Below are 10062 nucleotides of genomic sequence, written 5' to 3' on the forward strand. Positions count from 1 at the left end.
GTTGCCAATAAAAAGACCGATAATGAAGAAAAATGATTTATAAAAGTCCACCAAACGATTTTTCTTTCTCCAGATTCCCATTAAGTGATTTGTGACTGGAACGAGGTTAGGCTGATAACATCTGACAAATAATTTTTTGTTCGCTGAAGTAATTCTTTTTTTTACTCAGCAAATCAATTTCGGGATTCCGAAGTAGAATTTTTTTTCCCTAGAATTCTATAATTCTTGGTTCAGAGGATTTCAAATAAATTTTTACCAAAGTACATCCATTTTGTAATATAAAATAATTCAATTTATAAAAAAAAACACTTTTTAGCTAAAAAAAAAAAGGGATTTTTATCTGTTTGATTGAATTTTTTAAAATAAAACTTGGAAAATATTAAATAATGAACGATACAAAAAAGGAATAAAAATATCTGAATTCAAGGAATGATTTTTTTTGTTTGGTTGGTTGACGAGCTTTGTTGAAAGATACGGTTTTTATATTCCTGAAGAATTATTTTTATATTTTTTTTTTTTTCTGTTTCGAATCTTAAATTTATATTGCATTACTTTTGTTTATAATATTTTTAATAAGTGTTCAAACTGTTTTGGAGCTTATTTTAATATACATAAATATTTGCGGAAATTTCATAATTTTAATATTTAAAATAATAAATGTATTTACTGTTTTTAGAAATTTCTATTGTCTGTCAAAAATGAAATAATTTGGAATTACGAATAATATTTTCTGTGAATTTTTTTATTTAGTTACTTTCATTCAATTTCATCTCAAGCATAAAATAATCTTTTTTTTTTAAATATATACTTTTTTTCAATCGAATTTGAAGATTAAATGCTATGATTTCAGGCAATATTCGAATTACTTAACAGTTCTCGGAAAATGCATCATAAATCTTATATATTTCACACAAAGCTGCCATTTTCTGAAATATAAATTATGAAAATAAGCATAAAAATAAAATATTCGAATGAAACTTTTCTATGAAAAGAAAATGTTTCAATATTTTTCCACTTTTGACACGTAACTTACGTCAGCGATAATGAGTGCACTATGTTCTCTGAAAAAAATATGCTGACACTATACACAGGTAGTAAACTACGATTGGAAATATCAATGGCGTAGGCTTAAAAAGATTTTTTAGCAATAAAGTTGCTTAATTCTAACTACGTTAACACGTTTAGTTACACAACTAAAATGTAATTGAAACACACAGCATTTAATGGAAAATAAATAATTTTATTGATTAAAAAGCACAAGGATTAACTCAAAATTTTGCTCTTAAATTTGTAAACTTAAAAGTTAAAATAGGTAATAACAATAAAACTACAAACTATATGTATGAAAGAGAATCACTATATCTATGAACATTTAAAATCAAGCGACCAAGAACACTTCAATGCAATATTGTTGAAATTGTATTATATATTATATAATAGATAATAGATAAAAATTTAATGCTTTTTTTTTCCTCCATTTATTTGTTTGTGATAAATCTGGAAGTTTTATTAAAGGAAAACAATTTCTGTATCATCTTAAAATTAAAAACAATATCTTAAAATATATTTTGATTGTCTCATGACTTCTGTTCCAACAAATTTTCAAATAAAATTTGCAATAATTACTGTTTCAGGAAAATTTTAATCATATATGACTTTTCTCGCAGAGTCATGACGTTTCCCATCATATGACTTTTCCCCTTTAACAAAAAAAAAAAAAAAAAAAAAAAAAAAAAAAAACATTCTATACTATAAATATAAACTTCAAAGGATAGAGGTTATCTTTCATATTTATATGCACAGTGAAAAATTCGATAGAATTTTTTTCATTTTTAACAAATTTATAAATAAAAGATCGAAGAACTCTAACTTTATTAATTCGTTTGTAATAGAAATCGTGATTTTCAATATTCAGACTTGAAATCGTATTGAATATTTGAAAAAGTAGTTAAATCAATTACTATAAACTACCAATAACTCTACTTTAAGATACAAAATCTCCACGTATATAAAATATGAAATATCTATGATTTTTGCTCTAAATAGAAACGATTCCGTGACGTCTTTACGTCATTGTATCGTGTAAACAGAGCTGCGCACATGATTTATAGAATAGTGGCACATTGCTTTATGAAATTGTATTGAATATTTGAAAAAGTAACAAAATCAACGAATACAAACTGCCAACACTCTATTTAAAGTGTGAAAATATCCCCATACATAAATATGAAACTACTAGCAATGAATTATCTATAATGCTTGTTCTGATTGGAGATGATTCCATGATGTCATTGTATCGTCAGTCACATGACAAACAGAGTTACGCATGTCATTTAGCGTATAGTGACTCATTGCTTTATGCTATCCGATGATATAACCTTTCTTCTTTTACTTATGAAATAATGGACAGTGGATTTTAAAATTCAATTTTTGCAGTGCTTTGGAAAGATATATTTTGAAAATGCATTGGTTCTGTTGAGAAATCTAGACGTTCACAAATGTTGAACGCACATTATATTTACCTGTACAGGTTTCACAGTATTTTGAAAAAAAAAATATTAAAAATATCATACAAATAATAAACTACATCGAGAAATCCTCATAAAATGGAATAAAAATTCAATAAAATTTCGATCATGTTCATTTCTAGGAATGCAAAATGATTGCCTTATCCTGTTTTTATTTCGACATAAACACACAGCTCTCGGAAATATGCCAAACGATTACGATACAGGATATAAACTCAAATAGAAAACCATCTGCATTTTATGCTCAAAATCTGCGCGAACAAACTGCTGTATTGCAAAACTTCTTTATTGCTACTATCACATAATGCTTTACGATCTTTTAAATCCCTAGAACACATTTTTGTCTGTTGATATGCATAATGCTGTAGTAAAATCTGAAATTCGCAATATTATGTTATTATTGGGTAAGCAAGTTTTCGACCTTCAGGGAAACGATATGGTCAAAAGTAAACCCTATTTCAGAAAATTTTAAATCATCTTTTTTCAAAAGAAAACATTCTCTGTTGGGATTGATAAAGGTTGATATTTCATCCTTGATTTTTATCACTTTCGGTATGATGTAGTTTTGAGATTATGGTATATATGCATATAAATATGGAATTATTTGATAACCTTCAGAAACGATTGCAGTGATTGATTTCTTATAAGAGTTCAGTCAATGTTTTATCAAAATATGTACTAATTTTTTTAATTCATCATACTTAAGTTTAGCTTGTAAAAACAAAATATACAGTTAGGATTACGATGAATGTGTTCAAATGCTAAAATGTCCTGTTTTTTTTTGGGAATGTTTCGAATAAAGATTTTCTAATTGAATGCACCGAAATTTTACAGAAAGAAAATAGAAGTCAGAGCATATAGAATTCAAAGAATCTAATCACAGAGAAAATAGAATTCAAATAGAATTCAACTCATACATTAAAATGTCAGTTAAAATTGATCAAAGGGCATTTTTAGGAAAGCCCTCTCTGATGGTCAAACGTCAAAAATAGTTCCTAGGCTAAGACTTCCACCTCCAAATATCCATTTCACAGCAACAAGGATTCTTTTACCTCATAACCGTGACCACAATCTAGTTATCTAGTCCAGGTACATGGCAAGTCACTGCCGCGATCGTAAGACTGCTTGTGTAGGAAATTCAAATTTCCTACACAAGACTCAAAGAACATCCTCAACCCTCGAGAAGACCAAAAATAAAAGTGAAATCTATGCATCAAGACAATTTAAATACATTTGGAAAGTTGCATATTTCGATAAAAAAGTAATTTATTACATAGTATATGTAACAATTACGAATTTATCTACATTATAAAATAATTTCCTATTGACTAGAGCTCCGATTTCACTGTGATTTTAACTTCTGAATTGCGTGGGGTTTGATTTCTCTACAAAACCAAAACGTTGGGTCGGAAAATTATTTTCTGAAATTATTTAAGTTTAAAATACTTTCTCATGCTCTCTTTTTACTGTTTTATATCTTCTTATTCTATATGCTGCACTTTGTTCCTCATGGCTTTTTAAAAAGAAATCTTGACAACAGAGAAAAACTGCATTATTTTGTTCGCCTGCTTCTTCTATATATATATTAACGTAATAATATTTTAGGTTGGCATATTGTTTGTCGATTACGTCATGAGACTTGTATGATTAAAAATCAAAATAAAATTTCACTGTAGGGCAGGACCGGTAGTGTGTGTGTGTTTGTTGGAGCTCTACAGTAAAGCGGAGGCGGAATTGGCGTTTTTCCGTTAAAACACCCAAAAATGTCAATGTAGGAAAATGAATTTTACACCTATTTTAAAATTTAAAAAGTTCTTTCTTTAATCATATCGACTTAGTTACTTCGGAACAAAATTTTTAAAACCTTGAAACTTTTTTTAAAAATATTTTTGCATAGATCAAAATAACATATTTCATTCAAATAGTTTCCATTGTTCCGACAAATACTTTTTTAAATGATTCTTTTTTGAAAGCTAAAAAAAGAAGGATTCCATTTAATATCTGTGTAGTTTACATGAATAGTGAAGTTACAGTATCGCAAAAGTTCGGAAATAGATTATCTGGGCAGATACTTTTTAGCACTAATTATATTTGACATTTTAGTACTAAATAGTACGATAATGCCGTGGAACTTGATTCAATTGCAATAGTTCATATGCACAACAAACAAAGCAAGTGTATGATAACAAAAAATAACAAAGCTTTGACATCTGACACAATTTGATGTTTAAGAATATTTTCTTTGGAAAAACCTCTTGCATATTACGCAATGCATAATATTTAATTGAAGGTAAGCATAACCTATATTCCCAGTGATTCACCTGGTCGTCAAATGCGGCTAATCGATTTATAACTCGCGTGGAGAGTATGATATTTTTAAAAAAATTTCTAATCAATTTGAAACGTTTTGATACGCATTATGAATAGAATAAATATCAAAGAAGTAATTAGGGCTGAAAAAGAAATAAATGTTTTAAAATTTTAAATGCCCACGATTTTAATTGTTGTGGTTTGCTGAGTGGAAAGTCGAAAAAGTAAAGGCTTCTTTCTAAAACCCTCTTTGTTTTTCTCAAAAGGATGACGCTAAATGTGAACAATGTAAAAACTTGATAAAAATGCTTGAAGGTGCGTGCGTGCGTATTGTGTCATGTAAGGCAATATTTAATAAAATGTTTAAATGACATGCACAGTAATATTTTGCAATAAACATTGATATGCAATAAAAAGGATAATCGTATAACAGCAATTATTTCGTATTAGTCATTTTTATATGCTCAAAAGTAACTTGACTCAACTGAAAGGAGTAATTTAAATTGAGTTCCCGTGTAATTTAAAATTACTTTCCATAGGAAAAAAAAAACATTTTTTTTTTTTTTTTTTACACATTTGATTTTTTTTTTTTTTTTTCGAAAATGTTATAAATAGTCTAAAATATTTGAAATGAAATGAAAATACTAATTATATTAATCGATAGATGGAATCGATCTCTAAATTGTTTTGCCAAAATAATTATCAGAATAAGTTTTCAAAAATAAGAGAAATATAGTTTATAAAACATTTAGTAAATGATCGTTCAGTTATTTATTTTTACATTTTGAAATAATTTTTAAAAATCCCATGAATGTATTTTTTAATAAAAGTATTGTTTCAAAAAGAAGCAACTAAATTTCATTTCAACCAAAATGTGCATTTTTCCAATATTGGCTAAATATAACAAAATAAACATTTAACTTTCTTCGAAAAAAAAAATTTTCGTTGTTTATTTCCAGAAAAATAATAAAAAATAATCTATACCGATGAAACGGGATTAAATTCAAACAAAACAAGAAAACTGAAACTTCATTTCTTTGTTCTTTATACCAGAAACACTTCTTTTAAACAGATTTTAAATAAAAATTTATTATTATTTATGGATGTAGTACATCTAAAAATGCAACGCAAACGCAACAAAAAAAACCAATTTAAATTACATAAAAAAATAACTAAGCTAAAATAAAAAAACTAGTCGATAAAAAAATAACTAGTCGACATTCATTTTAATCATTATTCATCGTTGTGTTTATACGTCATATTTACATGGGATAGTCGTATTTTCAAAATTATTGGTTCTTTATACCAAAAACACTTCTTTTAAACAGATTTTAAATAAAAATTTATTATTATTTATGGATGTAGTACATCTAAAAATGCAACGCAAACCCAACAAAAAAAATCAATTTAAATTTGATAAAAAAATAACTAAGCTAAAATAAAAAAAACTAGTCGATAAAAAAATAACTAGTCGACATTCATTTTAATCATTATTCATCGTTGTGTTTATACGTCATATTTACATGGAATAGTCGTATTTACAAAATTATTGATCGAAATAGGTCATTCTAGGTTGTTTTTATTCGATACGAAAATGGCAACAGGATCCAGAAAACTCTCCGACATTCCACGGTATTTTTAATAAGAGAATACATTCTCAAAACAGGAAATTTCACTTAATTAGATAGTTGAGGAAACAAAACAGATATGTGTATGAAATATTTAATTTTTTGTAGCCCATGCTTTTGATTGATTTCCATACCATTTTCTTTTCTGAAACAAGTAACTTTAGAAATTATATTCTATTAAGTTCACTGCTCGCTCTATATAATGTAAAGTAAAATATTTTTATATAAATTATCATTATAGACATCCATTCCAAACATTCCGTTTCATGTAAAATAGTGATATATAAGACTTCATAACTTAGTATTTTAGTTGGAGAAATTTATAAATGTTCTTGTTTAAGATGTTAATTTGCAAAACTGTTTTACTAAATTTGAGTAATTAGACTGTAGTAATGTATAAAAGTTCTAAATTAAACAATTTCTTTTTATTTAAATACTTTGACTTTTTCAAACAACATGAAATATATTTGTTTACGATATTTAAAGCATTTTTTTCACTTGGAAGTATTTGCCTATTGCTGATAGTTTAGAAATTAGTTATTAGGCCGCGATTAGAAAAGATATTTTACATATCTTTTGGGTTATTATAAAGGATGTTACAATTGTTTTGGCTATGCATAAAAAAATGTTTATATGTTTGTAAAGTGTAAAAAACGTGCTACAAATAGATGAAATTTTTAATTTATCACTCTAAAATATAAGAGTTTGGTTTACAAGCTTTGAGTATGTTATAAAACAATAATACTCAATTTTTTCAATAGCCTTGTTTGTGTTGGTTGGTATTAAATAATTCAATTATTTTTAACATTTGACAAGTATAATATAATATTATTATTAAAAATAGGTTAAGGTCTTTTTAAGTACTTGATTATCTTAACCGAGTTATTATGTTAAAAGCTCACAATAAAATTCGATAATGTGTCGATAATATATAATAGATAATACCTATAACTTCACATTTAAATTTTATAAAATTTATTCATCATATTTCAATGCAATAGTTTTCCTTTTTTAGTTTATTATCATAATTTATCCATCTATATCAAGATAGATAATGGAAAAAAACATTAATAAGAATTTTCTCCCCATTTTCCCAATTAGAATAGTTTATAGAAATCAATTCTTAAGAAAAGAAGTGAAAAAGTATTTTTTGCAGAAATAAATTTTGCAATTTCAGAAATGTCTATAAAAATTTAAACTTTTCATTTTTAATTCCCAATTAAAATTTCTTATGTTTCATATATATTTATCAGTAACATTTATTTTGTTTTCAAAAATACTATTTTTACATGCGATTGCACTTTATTTTTGCATATGTTAAGAAATAAAAAAGATATTGCACATAGCGTTGAAAAAAAAAAAAAGACTTTGCAATAAAAATTGGGAAAATTTCATATACTATTTAAATGCAATATAAATATGATTCAAATCAGTACATTTTTATATCATATAGTTGGAATTTTGTTTTTTTCATTTGGCATCTATATTTAATAATTAAACAGTAAGAACTTAATATGCATAGATTTAACACAAATGCAAAAATTTAAAGGCACATTTAAAGGCATTTCAATACCTTCACGTAGCTTAAATGAAACTGGTCTTAAAAAATAAAAGAATTACCAAATTGCTGAAAAAAATGTTACAAATTATAAGTAAAAAGACTTAAGATATATATGTTTAAATATTTTAGTATATCCGTTATTACTTAATTCAAATAGTTACAGATGATTAGTCATATTTTTCTATTATTAAGTTAAGAAGATTTTCCATCAAATAGTTTTTAAAAGAATAGTTAATTTTGCTACTTTTTATCAAATCTAGAATAAAAGTTTTAAACATCACTCCAGACCATGTCATAACTGTAAATTTTAAAAAAATTATTCTAGTTTTATTGGTTTTTAACTTTAAATTTTTCATTATAAAAATATAGTTATTTTTTGGTGATTTAAGAAATCTTTATTTCAATTGATATTCACAATTTTTATTATATAATTTTATGAGTTAAGGATAATTGATCTATTTTTATTGAAAATAGGCGGCTATTGTTTAAAAAGCAACTTATTTATTTCCCTTTAACAAAACTGAAGAGGTAACCAATCATGCAGCAAAAGAATAATAGTTAACTTTCATGTTTTTGTTAAATCTGGAGCAAATAGTTTTTCCTCGTGAAACATTACTCTAAATGCGCTATTTTAAAGACCTTAAAATAGCATTTTTTCTCCTTCATTGCATGGTTGCGTTAAAAAATATAAACTAAATCTAGTTAATTCGACTACCGTTGCCCTTAATTGATTCTAAATAAATAAATCAAAAATCTGAACAAATCAATTTGATTTCATTTAAAATTAAACGGGCATTTGATTTTCTTTCTAACAAAGTATCGAGGAAAAAAGAGAATTAAGACAACATAAATATTAAATATTTTCAACAAAATTTATTTTAATTTAAAAAAAAACTTATCAAAATCAAAGGTTAATTAAATTCTCAATTTTTGCCTTTATTCTACATTTGAAACCAAGATATTACTACTTTCTTAAATTCTAACAAAATAAATCAAGCTCATTACAATAAAATATTGTAATCTGAAATTTACAAATTCTTATAGGCAGGATTTTTCAGGCTGTAGTCATTTACTTTATAATATTATATTTATGCAATTTATTATCTTGCGCTTTGGCAAAGATTCACATTCTGAAAATTGTTCTACTTGCAAACTTCTTGTCAACATTTCAGTGCGAATAAAATAATAGTTCTGATTGACAATTAATTTCCCGACTATGTTTTATACGAACAATTCTGACAATAACAGAAAAGAATACAATGTTTATTTTCCTTAGAACAAACAAAATTCCAACTGTCATAAAAGTTCTGAATCTTCTCAACTTACCTTCGGAAACCTTGAAATAATCGTAACCGTATTGATTTTTCGCCCGCAGCCAGGTAGGGATGCAACACATTAATGGAATGTTTACACACCGAAGAAAATCGTCTGCAAGATGTTCCACCACTTATCTGCAATTCCGGCAAATCACGTGGGAGTTTATCTGTAACCGTAGTCGCGTAGTGTTAGGAGAGGAGTCGATTGATTGGGTGATCGTTCACTGATGGTTTTTTTAGTGAGCTACTGAGTGTCATCACTGGGATGTTCTCGAGGAAGATACGGTTCAATGAGTTTTAAACGTGTGCCGCCATCTTTCGGTGGCTACAAGCTCTGATTTACTCAACAGCGACGGTTCCACAAAGAGAGGAAAGAACATTTTATTTATCTCTTTTATTATACTGCCCTTCGTGTTCCACAAACATGACGGAAGAACGAAGGGCAATAAAGATAAAAATCGTTTGCAAAATTTCCATTTGCGAGTAAGAAAACGTTTAGATTTTCGCCTCGCGCGAATGGCAAATGTTTCGTTTTTTGAAAACTCGTCTAAGTTCTGGAGATGTGGTATGCGGTAGTGTAGATTTAATTTAATTCTTTTTTTTTTCTTTGAGATGAATTACAGCTTGTTTAAAGATTTAATTTCAATGATACATTTCATTTCAGTTCATTTGATGATTTACTGGATAGTGAACAATGACTTTCTTGAGAGTAAAATATA

The 10062-nt window shown here is 26.6% G+C and overlaps 1 protein-coding gene across 3 annotated transcripts in view; it reads right to left on the reverse strand.

Annotated features, from left to right (window-relative positions):
• Positions 1 to 9580, reverse strand: part of LOC129976435 (extracellular serine/threonine protein CG31145-like) — a 228481-nt gene extending 218901 nt beyond the window's left edge. The window contains exon 1 of one of the 3 annotated variants that reach the window (XM_056090004.1): positions 9354 to 9573. The gene's annotated coding sequence lies outside the window, so the exon portion shown is untranslated. Of the gene's footprint in view, positions 1 to 9353 lie in introns of all 3 variants that reach the window. The other 2 variants (XM_056090003.1, XM_056090002.1) reach the window with 2 other exon arrangements.
• Between the last annotated feature and the right edge of the window lie 482 nt (positions 9581 to 10062).

The sequence above is a fragment of the Argiope bruennichi genome, chromosome 7 (genome assembly GCF_947563725.1).
Source record: "Argiope bruennichi chromosome 7, qqArgBrue1.1, whole genome shotgun sequence".
In the NCBI taxonomy this organism is placed as follows: domain Eukaryota; kingdom Metazoa; phylum Arthropoda; class Arachnida; order Araneae; family Araneidae; genus Argiope; species Argiope bruennichi.